We start from the raw sequence: 17752 nt of genomic DNA on the forward strand, positions 1-17752 counted from the left end.
CAATTTCTGATGAGAGGTAAAAGACTTCTTAGAGAGCTCTGCACATTGTTTCTGTCTCCCTCTGCCTGGTTCCTCTCCCTGCTCCTCACTCCTTCTCCTCCTCTCCATAGAGTATATTGGGATATGTCACAATACACCTGCAGTCCCTCTTGTCAGGGCAAAACAGATTGAGCTGCTTTTCTGCAGTGGATAACAAGTTCAGGAGGCAGAAGGGGGAGGAAGAAATAGCTGATAAGTAGAGAAGGAGGCTGATTTCTCAGATAAGATTTCTTACAAAGATTCTTTGCTATGGATATTTGCAGTTTGTTGAAAGTATAATATGGTAAATTTTAAAGAAATCATTTGGTCCAGAGACAACATTTTATGTGTTATGGAACATATGTAGTAATATTACCTAGTGTCATACTTTTGTGCCCCTCTAATCTATGTCTTGGCTGCAGCACTTCTCAGACTCGCCAATGACACTGTACTCAGGGACACTCCGGCTTTGCGTGCTGCGTGGTCTGCCGCTATGGACGGTACGCCACAGATTTGAAGGATGCTGCATTTTCTTCTTCTGACAACCAATTTGTTTCCTCACGTAAATAGCAATAAAAGAATGTCTGCTGGTATGAATACATTTGGAACCGTCCCTATTTCTAAGAGCCTGTGTTATCACAGTGGAATAGTCGCTCTCCAGTAAAGCCTCCATTGCACACTTCATTTGCTGACCACAGTTTCTGGTCCCTGTCCAGAAACTAAGAATATAAATCAAGAGCGGGCTGAACATTTTACAAATGCTCTTTTTTAATGGATATGGATGTTCCCTGGATAGAGCGGGTTTCAGATGGCCATAATTTGGCTGCATTTTACTATCTGAATTATGGCTACAACATGTCGGTGTCTCATGGTCCTACATAACACAGCTAGACTTGCAGCTTGGATTAACCCCCTCCTGTAAGAAATATATCTTGTTTTTATTTAATTTTTGTATTATGCCTCCCCTTACTCCAAGAGCCACACCTTTTCCATCCACGCAGCAATGTGAAGGCTTGTTTCTTTTATAGAAGGAGATGTAGTTTTAAATGAGGGCATTTACCTACTTTACAACATAAAGTACTAAAAAAAACAAACAGAAAATAATTCAGCTTTTTTTTTCTTTGCAATGTTCAATATGTGGTAAAAATGACCAGGCTATATAATTCTTCAAGTCAATACATTGCAGCAATACCAAACTTTTGTACCCTCTTTTTATTTTTGTATAGTTTTCTTGTTTAAAAAAAATTAGAACTTTGCAAAAATACATTTGGTGTGTAAAAAAAAACTTTTTTTTTATTTTTCTTTTACATCAATGGAGCTACAGTATATGAGGAATTGCTTTTTGTTATGGTGTACTTTGCATTGGTATTATTTTAACGCACATTACGTGCAACATTTTTACACTTTTTTTGTTTGAAGGAGGTGAGGTCACTGGAAGAGGGCAATTCTGTTTTTTTTTTTTTTTTTTTTTTTTTTACTCACGTCCTTTTCCTTTGGGTTAAATCATTTTAGATTTTGATTAATCTGACTTTGACTTTCTGTTTGTAAAATCAAACAGGATTAATGAATAAAATGAATCTATTGCAATCATGATAGAAATGGAAGCAGGGGGACCCCATTGGTTTTTATGGGGGCGTCTGGGTTTCATTATGTGTTAGTTTTACGATGGAAAAAATAAGGTTCTGTATGATGCTCTTTCCAAATACGTGAACTTAGCGGGACCCACATGCACCCATTAATGGGGTCCTTCCATTTGTAGCAGCTATGCAATGAATCCCTCCTGAACATTAATTCCAATTGAATCTAACAATGGAACAGACAACTGGTAGGCCTGTGTGCAGGTGTAACACAACCAGGGCAGAGGTCAGACGGGCGCATTTTACTGTCCTTGTACAAATCGCTATCTCCAGATCGACTGCAGCTGTCCTCTCCTGGACTCCACAGCTTCATAGGCGTATAGGAAGCTGCCGAGATTGGGTCATGAGATCTGCGGATGGTCCGAGCATCATGGTCTGTACTAAGACACTGTAAGGTCCTAGACACCAGGACATAGTTTCATAGGCATATAGGAGGCTGCCGAGATCGGGTCATTAGATCTGCGGATGGTCCGGGCATCATGGTCTGTACTAGGACACTGTAAGGTCCTGGACACCTGGACATAGCATCATAGGCATACAGGAGGCTGCCGAGAACGAGTCAGGAGATCTGAGGTTGGTCCGGGCATCATGGTCTGTACTAAGACACTGTAAGGTCCTGGACACCAGGACATAGTTTCAAAGGCATATAGGAGGCTGCTGAGATCGGGTCATTAGACACTGTAAGGTCCTGGACACCTGGACATAGCATCATAGGCATACAGGAGGCTGCCGAGAACGAGTCAGGAGATCTGAGGTTGGTCCGGGCATCATGGTCTGTACTAAGACACTGTAAGGTCCTGGACACCAGGACATAGTTTCAAAGGCATATAGGAGGCTGCTGAGATCGGGTCATTAGATCTGCGGATGGTCCGGGCATCATGGTCTGTACTAGGACACTGTAAGGTCCTGGACACCTGGACATAGCTTCACAGGCATATAGGAGGCCGAGAACGAGTCAGGAGATCTGAGGTTGGTCTGGGCATCATGGTCTGTACTTGGGCACTATAAGGTCCTGGACATTTTCCACTTTTCTGCTTCCACTCCCCTTACCCCCTTGTTCTAAGAGTCGGAACTTTTTGATTTTTCTGTCACCTTTGCCATATGAGGGGTTCATTTTGTGGGGCGATTTCCTGTTTTGAACGACACCGTTCACATTACCATACAATGTACTGAAAAACAGGAGGAATCAGTGAAATAATATTGCAATTCCACTATTATTTTTTGTGATGAGTTTTTATGGTGTTCAGTCTATGGTAATAATGACCTGACAATCTGATTCTCCAGGTCAGTATGATTATAGCGATAGAACAGGAGTTGTTTTTTTTTGTTTAGTTTTTAATTTAGTGGCTAAAAAAATTAAGAACCATACAAAAAAATATTTAGGTTGCCTTTTTCCGAGACCTGTAACTATTTGTTGCTATATATTTGACCACGTTAAAGGGATAGTCCCATCTCCAAGAGCCTATGCTAATATGTAGTAGATGTAATAATAATATTGGCAAACACCGTCAGTAAAAAAAATATAGTATAGATCTTCTGATTTGCGATGTTGCTTACCCCATGCAGGACATTTCAGTAATTTAGGTATCCATGGTTACAACCACTAACAACTATCACTATATTATAATATATCATTATATTGTAGCCATGGATACGTAAGCTAATGCCATGCCCTCAACATGGGGTAGGCGACGTAGTGAATCAAAAGAACTATACTACATTTCTAATTGGAGGTATTTGCTAATATTATTATTACACCTACTACATATTGGGTTCTCCTTACATACTTCCCTCTGGCCACCTCTTCCCTTTCTTCCTTGTTCACCATGCAGTCACTCTGCACAAACAGGGAAACCTCTACCATGACTTGTGTCAAAGAGTAGGACTAGGGACCGGTGAGGAGATGCTTCACAGCTAATCACTGACAGACACCGCGAAGGACTGTGTTAGTGTCATGGTTTGGACAGTGTTTTTGCCCTGCACTCACAGGGTTAAGTGTATGTGGCCTCTTTCTGGATCTGGGAGGGGTATTTATACTCACTCTTTACCAGGGTTCTCTGTCAGCTATACTGTTGTTCTGATTGTGTGTCTGACCCCCCTGGTGTGCGTGTGCACTGCATTGCTTGTTTGCTTCCCGTGTATGACCCGGTCTGTTCCCTCACTCTGTACTCCGTCTCTCGTTTTGGTATTATTGTCTTTTCCGGTTCTGACCTCCTGGCTTGGCTATCCTTACTCCGTTACAGTTTGTCCCTATTGTACCGTCTATTGCCCGTTCTGGTTTTCTGATCTATTGCTACGTCCTGACTATCCATTCTGCCTAACCCTTTGGTACTGTCATGCTATCTTGTGCTTTGACCCTGGCTTGATCTGGTTTCTGTCTCTGTCTATGCCCCTTGGTAACATTGTCCTGTAGTTACCTTTCTAGGACTTTTCCTCAGCTCCTAGCTCTCTGGAGTTTAGACCACGCCCTCAGCAGTCACATGCTTCAGGTCCTGTGAGCCTGGAGCAAGCATCGTCATCACTGCTGCCCCATTCCACAGGTATCTTTGTGCACAGTTTTGTACTCAGGACTCGCGTACTGGCTCAGTGAGCAGGTGCAGTGCAGTGTCCCTGACATTATAGCTGACCTAAACATTTAAACGAGGTTTGCACTTTTTTTTCTTGAATCATGGATCCGCTGCATGCTCTCTCTGAGCAAGTGAATAGCCTCACTCAAATGATGCAAAACCTGTCTGTGGAACAGCAAACCCTGGCTCAGTTGCAACAACAGGTTCAGAGGGATGTTGCTGATGCCATGCAGGGTTCTTTTCCTTCTGGGGCCCGGGGTGAGGGTTCCACAGATGTTTCCTTAACTTCCCCTGAATCACCTGTTAAATTGCCTGACTTTTTCTCTGGGGATAAAAAAACATTTAAGGTTTTTAAGGAGGGGTGCAAACTCTTCTTCTCCATAAGGCCACGCTCCTCTGGGGATGAGAGTCAGAGGGTTGGGGTCATTATGTCTTTGTTAAGGGGTTCCCCTCAGGCTTGGGCTTTTTCCCTTCCCCCTACCTACCCTGAGAGAATGTCGGTGAATGCATTATTCGAGGCACTCGGGCACATCTACGATGAACCCAATCGTGTGAGGCTAGCTGAGGATATGGTGATGAGTGTGTGCCAGGGGATACACTCGGCCGAGTGGTTCTGCTCTGAGTTCAGACGCTGGGCAGCGGAGATCTCCTGGGATGATGATGCCCTCCGGGGTTTATTCTGTAGAGGCCTGTCCGAACATTTAAAAGATGCCCTGGTCCTTCATCCTCCACCGGATTCTTTGGAGGACACTATGATTCAGGCTGTCCGCATGGACCGTAGGCTGCGGGCGAGAGGGGTCATGCTGCAGGAGACCCCTTTATTCTCCAACCTGAGAGACTCTGCATCTAGTCCCGAGCCCATGGAGGTTGGTGCCACGTCCTTGAAGGAAAAAGAGAAGAGATGCTGTAGAAACAACCAACTGTGCTTTTACTGTGGATCCTCTGGATATTGGAGAAGGAACTGTCCTTCTTGCCCTTCTTCAGTGAAGCCGTCAGGAAAACGACTGAGTCTGGGTAACAATCGAGGAGGTTGCCCAGACTCCCAGGTACATTTTTTCTCGCTTACTAAAATTCTGCTTGCGGTGGAACTAGAACTTGCAGGCGGTCCGGTTGTGACTACCGCCTTTGACTGTGGTTCTTCTATTAATCTCATCGATGCCAAAGTTGTGACTTTTCATAAGATAGGGACAGTCAGGTTAAAAGATCCTGTTAAAATTGTGGCAACTGATTCTTCTCCTATCACCCTGGAGGGAATTTGTTTCATGACTGATACCTTTTCTCTGAAAGTGGGTTCCACACATGTGGCAAAATTAAGGTGTTTTATTCTAAATAATCTGCCAGCTGGACTGGTACTGGGTATGCCTTGGCTTCAACGCCACAATCCTACTATTGACTGGGCCACGGGGGAGGTCATTCAGTGGGGTTGTATGGCTAACGGTCTATGTTGTAACTTGACAACTCTTGTCACCCCAGTAAAATCTGTGTCAGTGTCGTCTGTCGGTCTGGAAGGTATTCCGGAGTACCTGAAAGATTCTGAAGACGTATTTTCTGAAAGTGAGGCTGAGGCGCTACCACCACATAGACCCTTTGATTGTGCCATTAATCTAGTCCCTGGAGCCAAGTTACCCAAGACTCGCCTGTTCAATTTGTCCGGGCCCGAACGTCTAGCCATGAAGGAGTACATTACCGAGAGTCTCCGCAAAGGGCATATTAGGCCTTCTGTTTCACCTGTGGCGGCGGGCTTCTTTTTTGTTAAGAAAAAAGATGGTGGTTTGCGGCTGTGCCTCGACTTTCGGGAATTAAACAAAATTACTATGAAAAATACATACCCTCTCCCCCTTATTCCTGATCTATGTAACCAACTCACCGGGGCCAAGTGGTTCTCTAAACTGGATTTATGTGGTGCATATAACCTTATAAGAGTCCGGGAAGGGGACAAATGGAAAACAGCATTCCTGACGACTGAAGGGCTGTTCGAAAACTTGGTTATGCCCTTTGGTATCACCAACGCTCCTGCTGTTTTTCAGAATTTTATTAATGTAATTTTGTCTGATTTGATTGGTCGTTTTGTGGTTACCTATTTGGATGAGATTTTGGTGTACTCGGTGGACAGTCAATCTCACTTGCACCATTTGCGGATGGTTCTCATGAGACTGAGGGAGAATAATTTGTATGCCAAGTTGGAAAAATGTTCATTTTTCATGCAAGAATTATCCTTTCTGGGTTTGATTGTGTCAGGGGAGGGGTTCCGCATGGATCCTAAGAAGGCCCAGGCTGTTACGGATTGGGTGCAGCCTCATGAGTTGAAAGGGTTGCAGCGATTTTTGGGCTTTGCCAACTTCTATAGGAAATTTATTAAGGGCTTCTCGCAGGTGGTAAAGCCTCTAACGAACCTCACTCTCAAGGGAGCTGATGTAAAAAATTGGTCTGTAGCTGCAAAAAATTCTTTCATGACATTAAAAAAATGCTTTTCTTCAGCCCCTGTATTGGTACAACCTGACCCGTCAAGACCTTTTGTCATGGAGGTTGACACCTCGGAAGTAGTGGTGGGGGCAGTATTGTTTCAGGGCCCTCCTACCCTTACTAATCTGAGACCTTGCGCCTTCTTCTATAAAAAATTTTCCTCTGCCGAGAGAAATTACGATGTCGGCAATAGAGAGTTATTGGCGGTAAAGTTGGCTTTTGAAGAATGGAGGCATTTCCTGGAGGGGGCCGTTCATCCCTTTACAGTCATCACTGATCACAAAAATTTGGCTTATATCGAGTCTGCCAAGAGATTGACCCTCAGACAGGCTAGGTGGACGCTTTTTTTTTTTCTCGTTTTCAGTTTACCATCACATTCCGCCTGGGATCTAAAAACATCAAGGCTGATGCCTTATCCCAAAGCTTTGATTCGGTGTCCCCTGCAGAACCTCCCTCCTCCATTCTTCAGCCAGGAGTAGTGGTGGCCGAAATCTCATCTGAGTTACAGAGAGGGATTTTGGAAGCCCAGGCTCGGGCTCCGGGTGGTAAACCCCCTGATAAATTGTTTGTACCGGAACGTTTTCGTCTCGGACTTATGCAGGAATTTCACGATTCTATGTTGAGTGCTCATCCTGGGATTGCAGCTACCCAGGGGGCAATTGCGAGGGGTTTCTGGTGGCCCTCTATGGTAACAGATATTAAAAAGTTTGTGACTGCATGTGGGGTGTGCACTCATTCTAAAAGTTCTCAGGTCCGGCCGGCCAGGGAGTTGGTGCCTTTGCCAATTCCAGATAGACCATGGACACATTTGTCCATGGATTTTATCACAAATCTTCCTCCTTCCAGGGGCAACTCGGTGATATGGGTGGTGGTGGATAGGTTTTCAAAACAAGCCCACTTTGTACTTCTCCCTGCGTTACCATCTGCTGAAACCCTGGCCCGTTTATTTATTCAGCATATAATTCGGTTGCATGGAGTGCCTATGAATGTGGTGTCAGAGGGGTACAGTTTGTGGCCAGGTTCTGGAGGGCTTTTTGCAAAAAGCTGGGGATTTTGTTGTCCTTCTCCTCTGCCTATCACCCAGAGTCAAATGGACAGACTGGTTCATGCGCTCAATCATTGGAGCAGATTCTGAGATGCTTGGCCTCTTCCAGGCAGGAGGACTGGTGTGAGGTATTGCCCATGGCAGAGTTTGCGTTCAACGGTCGTGTGAGCCAATCCACTGGGAAATCTCCCTTTCAGATCAAATATGGGTTTAACCCACATTTTGGAGAGTTTTCCCACATGGATTCAGGTTGTTCTGGTGCTGAGGATACGACACAATGTCTTAGAATTCTTTGGAGGGAGGTTCAGAGGAATATTTCCAAGGCCCAGGAAAACTATTAGCGGTTTGCTGACAGGAGGAGGGGGCCAGGTCTAGTATTTACAGTAGGGGAGAAGGTGTCGCTATCCACCCACAATATCAAGCTTAAGATACCATCTATAAAGCTGGGCCCCAAGTTTATTGGCCCATACAATGTTGTGGAGGTTGTTAACCCAGTAGCCTACCGACTGCAGCTGCCCACCTCCTTTAAAATTTCTGATGTCTTCCACAGGTCCCTATTAAAGCCTGTGGGGACTGTGAGAGAGGATTCCTCATCCAATGCTCCGCCAGTGCTGGTAGAGGGGCAGCTGGAGTATGAAGTAGGGCGCGTTGTTGACTCCCGGTGGGTGCGCCGGAGACTCCAGTATCTGATACACTGGAAGGGGTACTGTTGTGAACTCATTTTCTGGTTTACCTCTGGCTTCTGGTGAGGGTGGTGGAGATGGCTGTGTTGACAGAGGAGTCATGAGTTCTCCATCCAGGCTCCCTCTGGTGGTGACAGCAGGTAATGAAGCTGATCTAAATTGCAGAGACCTGCCACCTGAGGAGGACTGTGAGTGGACATCAGGAGTCTCTGACTGGATTTAAGATAGCCGACTCCCTAATTTTGTGCTGGTGATTTTCTCCTGCCCTGAGGTTCTGGTTTCCAGTTCTGTTCCTGCCTTCTCAAGCTAAGTGTGCTCTGCTATTTTTCACATGAGATTTGATCTGGTTTACTCAGTTTTTGTGGTCAGTCAGCCCTGCTGGGGCTGTGCTGAATTTCCATTCTTATGTCTCTGTTTATGCCAGTTTGCTTTTTGTCCCTGATCAGATTGGTCTCTTTTTGCTCTGTCTTCAGAATATACCAGAGTGCTGATATAGGGAATTGAAGTCTAGCGCCTTCAGGGTTTTTGTTATCAGAAAGTGTTGGACATTTTTTGGCAGGGTTTTGTGCGTGATTGCAGACGGCATCTTTCCTTTCCTGTCCTTTCTAGTTAGTATGGGCCCCATCGTTTGCTCAGCTTATTTTTCTGTCTGTGCTTTTGTTTTCATCTTGTCTCACCGTCAATACATGTTTGGGGGCTGTCTTTTGCTTTAGGGTCTGCTCTGGGGCAGTTTATATTTCCCCTTTTCTTGCTTTAGGCTTATTTATTTCTCTGGCTGTGACGAGGCGTCTAGGATCATCGTAGGTACGCTCCACGGCTACTGCTAGTTGTGTGGATAGGATCAGGGGTCTGCAATCCGCTTAGTTACCAACCTCTCTAGTTTTCTGGGGCTTAGCTTGTTTTTGTTTTTCCTCCTCGGTGACTCATTCATAACAGGGTACTCTCTGGAGGATCGGTCATCGGTTCCGGCCACTTCGGTGCATGCCGATCGTCTTGTGCGGGCTTTCCACGCCAGATACCCAGACAAGCCTGGGGGTCCAGTGGCCACCCGTTAAGAGGGGGGTACTTTCATGGTTTGGACAGTGTTCTTGCCCTGCACTCACAGGGTTAAGTGTAAGTGGCCTCTTTCTGGATCTGGGAGGGGTATTTATACTCACTCTTTACCAGGGTTCTCTGTCAGCTATGCTGTTGTTTTGATTGTGTGTCTGACCCCCCTGGTGTGCGTGTGCACTGCATTGCTTGTTTGCTTCCCGTGTATGACCCGGTCTGTCCCCTCACACTGTACTCCGTCTCTCATTTTGGTATTATTGTCTTTTCCAGTTCTGACCTCCTGGCTTGGCTATCGTTACTCCATTACAGTTTGTCCCTATTGTACCGTCTATTGCCCGTTCTGGTTTTCTGATCTATTGCTACGTCCTGACTATCCATTCTGCCTAACCCTTTGGTACTGTCATGCTATCTTGTGCTTTGACCCTGGCTTGATCTGGTTTCTGTCTCTGTCTATGCCCCTTGGTAACATTGTCCTGTAGTTACCTTTCTAGGACTTTTCCTCAGCTCCTAGCTCTCTGGAGTTTAGACCACGCCCTCAGCAGTCACATGCTTCAGGTCCTGTGAGCCTGGAGCATGCATCGTCATCACTGCTGCCCCATTCCACAGGTATCTTTGTGCACAGTCTTGTACTCAGGACACGCGTACTGGCTCAGTGAGCAGGTGCAGTGCGGTGTTCCTGACAGTTAGGTTCCTCCCGCATGTGTGCGTGGCTGTACACACAAATAACGTTTATTAAAAAAAATAGAACCAGAGATTCAAGAGATTTGGGGCAGTGCACTTCTCAGTGCCTAGTGACACCCCCTGGTTGTGGCAATACCAAATCTGCTTTTTTTTTTAAAAAATTACTTTTTTCTATTTTTGAAAACTTTTAGCTACGTTTTCCATATATTTTGCTTCCTAGAGGCTTTGAACCCGCAATCATTTGCTCACTTGTACTAGTAACCTATTGGCACTGCGTGATTGTGAAGCTGGGGAAGGGGAAGTGATTGGCACCTGAATGGACGCCACACCAAATAACCACATAAATGCCACTGTCAGAAATTGAGAAAGTTATTCCCATCTCGGCCATGAAAGGCTGTGATAGGAATAATCCTTTAGATTTGACTTAATTGAACTGTGAAGGCCAATGTGTTGTGGATTTAAACTAAATTCCACACTATCTATCTATCCATCCATCTATTATCCATCCATCTATCCCATATATGGAAATACATTGAGAAATCTCCTTTACTGTTACTCCTACCCACTTACTATAGTATACTTGAAGCTGATGTTTGTACCAATTCATTACACTGGTCGTTATTTGCAGAAAAAAAAAAAATCATCATGTCTTGAATAGAATTTTCACATAAAATAAATTTCTTTATGAATATTGTTGCTAAATAAGATACTAAAAATGATATGTACATCTGGGAAAAGCTGAATAAAAACATAAATTTCTCCAAAATGTAATGGTAATTAAAGGTTTTAGCCATAGTGGATAGACACTTATGCAAATAAAAAAACCGTAGTAGAATTTGTACCAGCTGCCGCTCGGATATACATTAGAAGATTTTATGATTTCAGTATTGTTTACATCGGTGTCATCGAGTTTCCTTAGTATTTTACTTAAATCGAATTGAGCTCCACGTTATACGAGGTGACATCATTAGATATTGCAGTGATTATCCGGCCTTCATATACAGGCCTGAAAACATGGAAACCTTTTTGAACACTGTGACATAAGTGGAGCTGCTGGGTCCTAGGAGCGTCAGTGAAGCGGTGACAATAAAGGAGCTTTGTTATTACAAGTTTTGTAGTGAGATAGTGTTAAAGAATATCGGAGTCAGGGAATGCCTTTTTTTACTATGTCACATTTCTTAGAAGACGATAAACTGCATTCACACCATGTTATGAAATCACCTAACACAGAGAGGATTAGATACATATCTGCTGTTTCCATATTCTAGGTCTGGTGACTTATAATGAACCTAGAACAGAATGACCATTAAATGTGCATCTCATAGCTGTGTGCAGTAGATTTCCCATTATCCAAGTAGCATTGTGATCAACACAAAGTAAAATTAGGCAGAGGTTAGATCGCTCAGCAGCAGGGAGGAAGCCGTTTGTTCATGCCACAGTGCATTATGCTTGAACAATACCCAATGCTACTTCTGTCCTTTACTCACAACTCGTCCTACACAGGGGAAGCAGAAGACGACCACAGCCACCACCCATTACAACAATCATCCCCACGATAGTAGAAAATATAGCATCTTGTGTGATGCTCATAGGAATAACTCTGTATCACTGTATTGGAAAAAGTTAGACTTGTTGCAAGTGAAAAGGGACCCAAAAATTAAGGGTTCGCCTCTATCTCTAGTAGGATTTTGTGGCTGATTTGGATGTGGAAGGAAGAACATCCTCATGAGTGTATGACATTAGTTGTCTTTCAACGGCATGAAAGGGGTGTACAACCTCCCATTTATGCCATATTGACTCCACAAGCCATGTCTGTTTGGTAATGGTGGGCACTGCTCGAATCACTGGGGAAGATTTACTAAAGAAAATGGGACGGAATCATGGTGCACATTCCGTATTTGGTTACATTTTTTGTCTCTTCCTTGACAAATGCCCATACGCCAACCAAAAAATCTTGTAAAGCTTTACAAAAAGGGAATAACAATGGTTAAAATTTTTCAAGATGTATATAACAATTTTATATGTTTTGGTGCATCTAGTCTAATTCTAAGCTCAGTCTAAACTTAAGATAGTGGAAATATTACGGGATTATATTTATCTGAGACAGCTCCACATGCCTGCCTCTGCAGGAAATAGCTGCCTAAGGGAAATATGCTCAAATGCACTATTATTGGTGATGAGCGAGCATGCTTGTGTGCTAATAAAGTATCTTCGATGTGCTTGAATGCTATGTTCGAGTCCCCGCGGTTGCATGTCTCACGGCTGTTTGACAGCAGTGACATAAGCAAGGATTGCTTAACAAACAGGCAATCTCTCAAGTGTTGCGGCTGTCAAACAGCCGTGAGAAATGCAACCGTGGGGACTCGAACATAGTATTCGAGCACATCGAAGATACTTTATTAGCACACGAGCATGCTCGGATAACGCCAAAATACTCGGAGGACACCCGAGCATGCTCGGGAAAGCCCGAGCAATGAGTATACTCGCTCATCACTAGTAGGCATCTCTCTTTGTTGTGGTAGCTAAGTTAAGTGTATATTAGTTTTGTTATTATTTTGTGTCCGTACCGGTTGAATCATGCATGTATGTCTGCAGTATAATGGTGAGATAGGTGGAATAGTCTAAGGTGGTTTGAAGAACCATATAAAACCCTAAACTGAAATGAAAAATCATAAAATAAATGGAGCTTTCCAGGTGAGAAGATGAGTGAGCCTGGTAAATCAGAAGATGTTGTGTCATTATACAGGACTCGCTATTGAACCCGTTCTACACTCAGGTGTTGAGCATTTTTCCAGTGTCTTCAATAAAATGGCACCAGAGATCACGTTATGCGCACACGCTGACTCCAGTGCCATTTATTGAAGTAATGTGCTACAACATCAACATAGCAGTGTGCACACGCCGGTCATAGGCATAACGGTGACGGCCGGCATGTGCGCGCTGCTATGTTGTTGTAGTAGAATTCTTCAACAAAATGGCGCCGGAGTCAATGTGTGAGCGCACCGCGCTATCCGGCGCCATTTTTGTGAAGACACTGCATTTGTGAATTCACATATAGTGTCTTCAATAAAATGGTGCCAGAGTCAGCCAATTTTTTGAGGACCCTGAATATGCGATACGCCGTTTTATTGAAGTAATGTACTACAATGTTAACATAGCAAAGCGCTTGCGCTGGCCATAGGGATAATGGCGACGGATGGCACATGCACGCTACTATGTTGACGATGGAATACAGTTCTTCAATAAAATCATGCTGGGGTCAATGCATGCACACTTCACGATATCCTGCGCCATTTTGTTGAAGACATTGTGTCTGCAAATTCGCACTCATTCAATAATTATGGCTTCAGACAGAAGGACGCATCCACCATTATATAGAACATATCATGGTTTCTTCTGATGAAGTTGTAAAGATTTGAAACGTGTTGACATTAAACTGCCTAGACTTGGATCTGCATCCCTCATTCCTTCTCCACGGCAGCGCAGATTAACCCATTGCTTACAGTTTTGTTTCTTCCAATTTTTCATTGTGGGTCTGCAGCAGCCTTTATCAGTGGTTGTGTGCACACAACCCCACCAGGTGAGAACCACTCTGCATGTTCTTTTATTACTGTTTAACCCAGATAAGACCCTATTTGCGCTTCTTTATCCTTTCCAGCAATAGTCTCTTCATTACCATAAAATAAATGGAGCTTTCTATGTGAGAAGATGAAGGGGCTTGGTAAATCAGTTGATGTTGAGTCATTATAAAGGAAAACCCACAGTGTCAGTCCTTCCTGAGAGAGGAATGAGCATATGTGTGCTGAGAATCTATCTTCGCCCTTTAGGCATAAAACTGCTAAACATGCGAATCCATGGAGATACATGATGGTTAATGTCCTTGAGTAGAGTCTACAATTGCAGGAGCAGGGTAGGCCGGGCTGCGGAGCTACATTGGAGAATCGTCCATGAGTTTCCTGCAGTGCTGAAGTGTCTCACAGCTCAACTGATTAATGAAATTGTTAATGCCGAACTCCTGATTCATCTCCTACATGCCTCTGAAGGAAGGAACCTTGGCCCCTTCTCACATGGTTGATGTTGCATCCTATTAAACCTCTCGCCCTTCATGCTTTACTGTGGATATTATTTTTGCCTGGAGTAAAAGGCCTAAAAAATATATTAATCCAAAAGGTCACATCTTTTAATAGATATAATCTGGTTACCATATGACTGTAGCTTGAAGGTTGTTCTCAAGTACAGTAAAAGCATTTTTTTGCGCCATCTCAGTCCACCAGCCCTTGAAGGGCACCATAGCGGCAAGCCATGTTTGTCCACGTGTTCTATAACCTGTAACCTTCCCTAGATTGCCAGCCAACACAAGGCCAAGTCAGCCGCTCATCGCCAACACAACAATTACCTTTTCATCTGCAGGAGGAAGTACTGTTGACTCGCTTCAATGAATGTTAATTTCACTAGCGAGCTCTTGGAATAATTATTTGTATCTCAACACCCAGTTACCAAGGATCATTTCACCTCAAGATCAACTGCCTGCGATTTAACAAAGTGACAGCTCTACACCAACACAGATGAACAAAAGGAGCTGAGAAGATAAGTTGTGGCATCTAGAAAGAAAATGCATAGAAATCCCGGACCTTGTCGTCAATCCGCTCTTTCTCTCTTTGTGGCAGTGTTTATGGCAAAACAAGGCTGTCAGATCTTGCTCCCTGCTTAGATCTGTCTGGCTGCTTTTTGGCCTGTAAAACTGCTGAGGCTGAACTGGAGATTGCTGCCCTTGATATATTACTCCTGCAATACCGTTTGTTAATTTAATTGCTCAATTACTATGCATTTTGCAGTTTAAAGGCAACTGATCCATACAAATTAAACACAGAGTATATTTTTGATGGCAATTCTAAAGTTCGTTATAGTGAATTTGTAAGTTAATTATGTATCAGCTACTAAGATACTTAGTTCAGAATACTAAACCATTCTATTTCATGGAAAACTCCAGTATACAACTGCCCTGCAGGATCCCAGTGCTGGGAGGATGTAAAAAAAATTGCAGAATAAGACTGGGATCACACTACCGTGTGTGATGCGAGACACTCGCCCGAGTCTCTCGCATCAACACACGGCGCTGCCGCCAGCACTCAGGAGCGGAGCTGCGGATGCATAGAAATACATGCAGCCCCAGCTCCGGTCCTGAGTGACGGCGGCAGCACTGGGTGTTGATGCGAGAGACTCGTGCGAGTTTCTCGCATCACACACGGTAGTGTGATCCCGGCCTCAGGCTATTTTCCCAATTCATTTCTGCTTTCTTTGCTTTCCCAGTCAAGAGAAGTTCTGAAAACGGAAGCGTATCGAAACTGATGAGTAAAATGAGGCAAATGGAGTTCAAAGTATACAACTTTGGGCAGCATGGTGGCTCAGTGGTTAGCATTGTTGCTTCGCAGAACTAGATTCAAATCCCACTAAGGACACCATCTTGAAAGAACTTTGTATGTTCTCTCGGTGTTTGTGAGTTTTCTCCGGTTTCCTCCCAAACACCAAAGGGAATATAGGTTGTGAGCTCCAGTGAAGACAGCAATGATGATATCTGTAAAGCACTGATGAATATGATGGTGATGTGTAGATAGGCATAATAATACAACTATGGACTTTTGTTTGACTTTTTTTTTGTGGTGTCCATCTTTTATGCCGGACTTAGTAGCATAGTCTGTATTTTAAATTGTCTGCCATTAAAAGGAACTGTCAGGTCCCCCATGCCCTCCAACCCAGCAGCATTCGCCTACGTAGGACTAAATTCCCTGCCTAATCAGCCCTGTAAAACGCTATTTAGTTAAATAAATGTTTTAAAAAAGCATTTTTAATGTATTCTTTTCCTATGCTATTGAGGGCTTTGACTAATCGATGGGGAGTTAGATTTCCCAGACATCTTTCCATGTCATCATGCCCCTGTACGTGTGATAACATAATTTGCACAAGTCGGAGTCATCGCCAGCCCATGCAAATCTCGCGCATGCACCCCACTCATTTCGGCAACATTACTACACCTATGTTGCCGGGTGTATGCTTCCTGGCTTCAGAGGCACTCTGCTCATGACTCAAAGCCATCTTCTGAACTTCTGGTCATGCACAGTGCGAGACTGAAGCTGGGTGCTACTAGGTATTAAAGGGAATCTGTCACCCCTTTTTTGAGATATCATATAATGATATCATTCAATTGTGTGTCACATAAGGATTCTCTTAGTACTTTTGCTTCCCCCTTACCCCGCACCTTTCATGCATAAATACCTTTTTTATATCGGTTCAGATGTATGTAAACTGCCGCTGTCGGTCCGCTGGGCGGGGCTTATTCACCTGCTCCCCCCTCCCTGTCTTGCTCTACGCATTTCTTCTTGTGTAGAACAAGACAGGGAGGGGGGAGCAGTTGAATAAGCCCCGCCCAGCAGACCGGATCATGGCAGTTTACATACATCTGAACCGATATAAAAAAGGTATTTCTGCATGAAAGGTGCGGGGTCAGGGGGAAGCAAAAGTACTAAGAGAATCCTTATGTGACACACGAATGAATGCTATCATTATATGATATCTCAAAAAAGGGGTGACAGATTCCCTTTAAAGAGAAAACAGAAAAGGATAGTGCCAGCTCATCGTTGAAGTTTATAGGAGTCCAGCGTGCACGGAATCGCGAACTCGATCACTCATATATAGCAATTGCAGGAAAAAGAAGAAATGTTCCAGCTTCTGGTAACATTTTCAGAGTAATCTTTATTCCATCAAAAAACAATTTAAAAAAATATAGTGGACCGGAAATATATGGACAGGAAAGCAAGCGACGGGTATCGAACACGGTTGTTCTTTATCAAGCTTGCATAAGATAAATATAAAGATTACTCTGAAAATGTTACCAGAAGCTGGAACATTTCTTCTTTTTCCTGCAATTGCTACTAGGTATTAACCATTACCAATAAATCTCTTATAAGCAATATTAAACAAAGCTAGAGAGCAAATAGAGTTTTCCAAGCAAAGTACAATTTATTAATACAATATATAACAGAGCATAAATGCTAATGCAGGTTGCAGCTAAGAACAATAATGCAATTATACCTCAAATAGCATGTTACAGCCATTAATAAAATAGGTGAATATTACCCATAAATATCACAACTTTATTACAATAAAGTGTTGAATAAGTCAGCAGCTCCAAAATTTGTTAATCAAAGTGCATTACCTAATGTAGGTGTTACCCCCAAATAAATAAACAAAATGAGGGGCTGTTATTGAGCTTTTCAGTGCTATATACTAATGAGCTTGTGGGGAAGGTGACTTGATGGACAGACATGACTGGTAGTAGGAGGGGACGGTTCGTGCACCAGAGACGAAGATTGACAGGATAAAAGGGTGACAGCTGGGAAAGGTGGATAGGAGAGTGCAGTACCTAGAAATGACCACAAGAAGGCAGGGGGGAGTAGCTTAGGACTTAACATCAGCTTAGGGCTTGAGAAACGCTTAGTCATGGGGGCGGGGAGATAGGAACCCTGGAGGGGAATTCCTGGTGAGAGAGGGGATAAATAGGACAGGGTAGGGTTCCAGGCAGGATAGTCCCGGGAGGAGCTCAGCAGAGGA

The 17752-nt window shown here is 43.8% G+C and overlaps 1 protein-coding gene across 3 annotated transcripts in view; it reads right to left on the bottom strand.

The window, feature by feature from the left end:
* Nucleotides 1–17752, bottom strand: part of LOC141095321 (glypican-5-like) — a 442719-nt gene that overhangs the window by 90771 nt on the left and 334196 nt on the right. The window lies entirely within an intron of this gene.

Source organism: Dendrobates tinctorius, unplaced genomic scaffold (genome assembly GCF_039654945.1).
Source record: "Dendrobates tinctorius isolate UK_male_01 unplaced genomic scaffold, ASM3965494v1 ptg000069l, whole genome shotgun sequence".
Taxonomy (NCBI): Eukaryota; Metazoa; Chordata; class Amphibia; order Anura; family Dendrobatidae; genus Dendrobates; species Dendrobates tinctorius.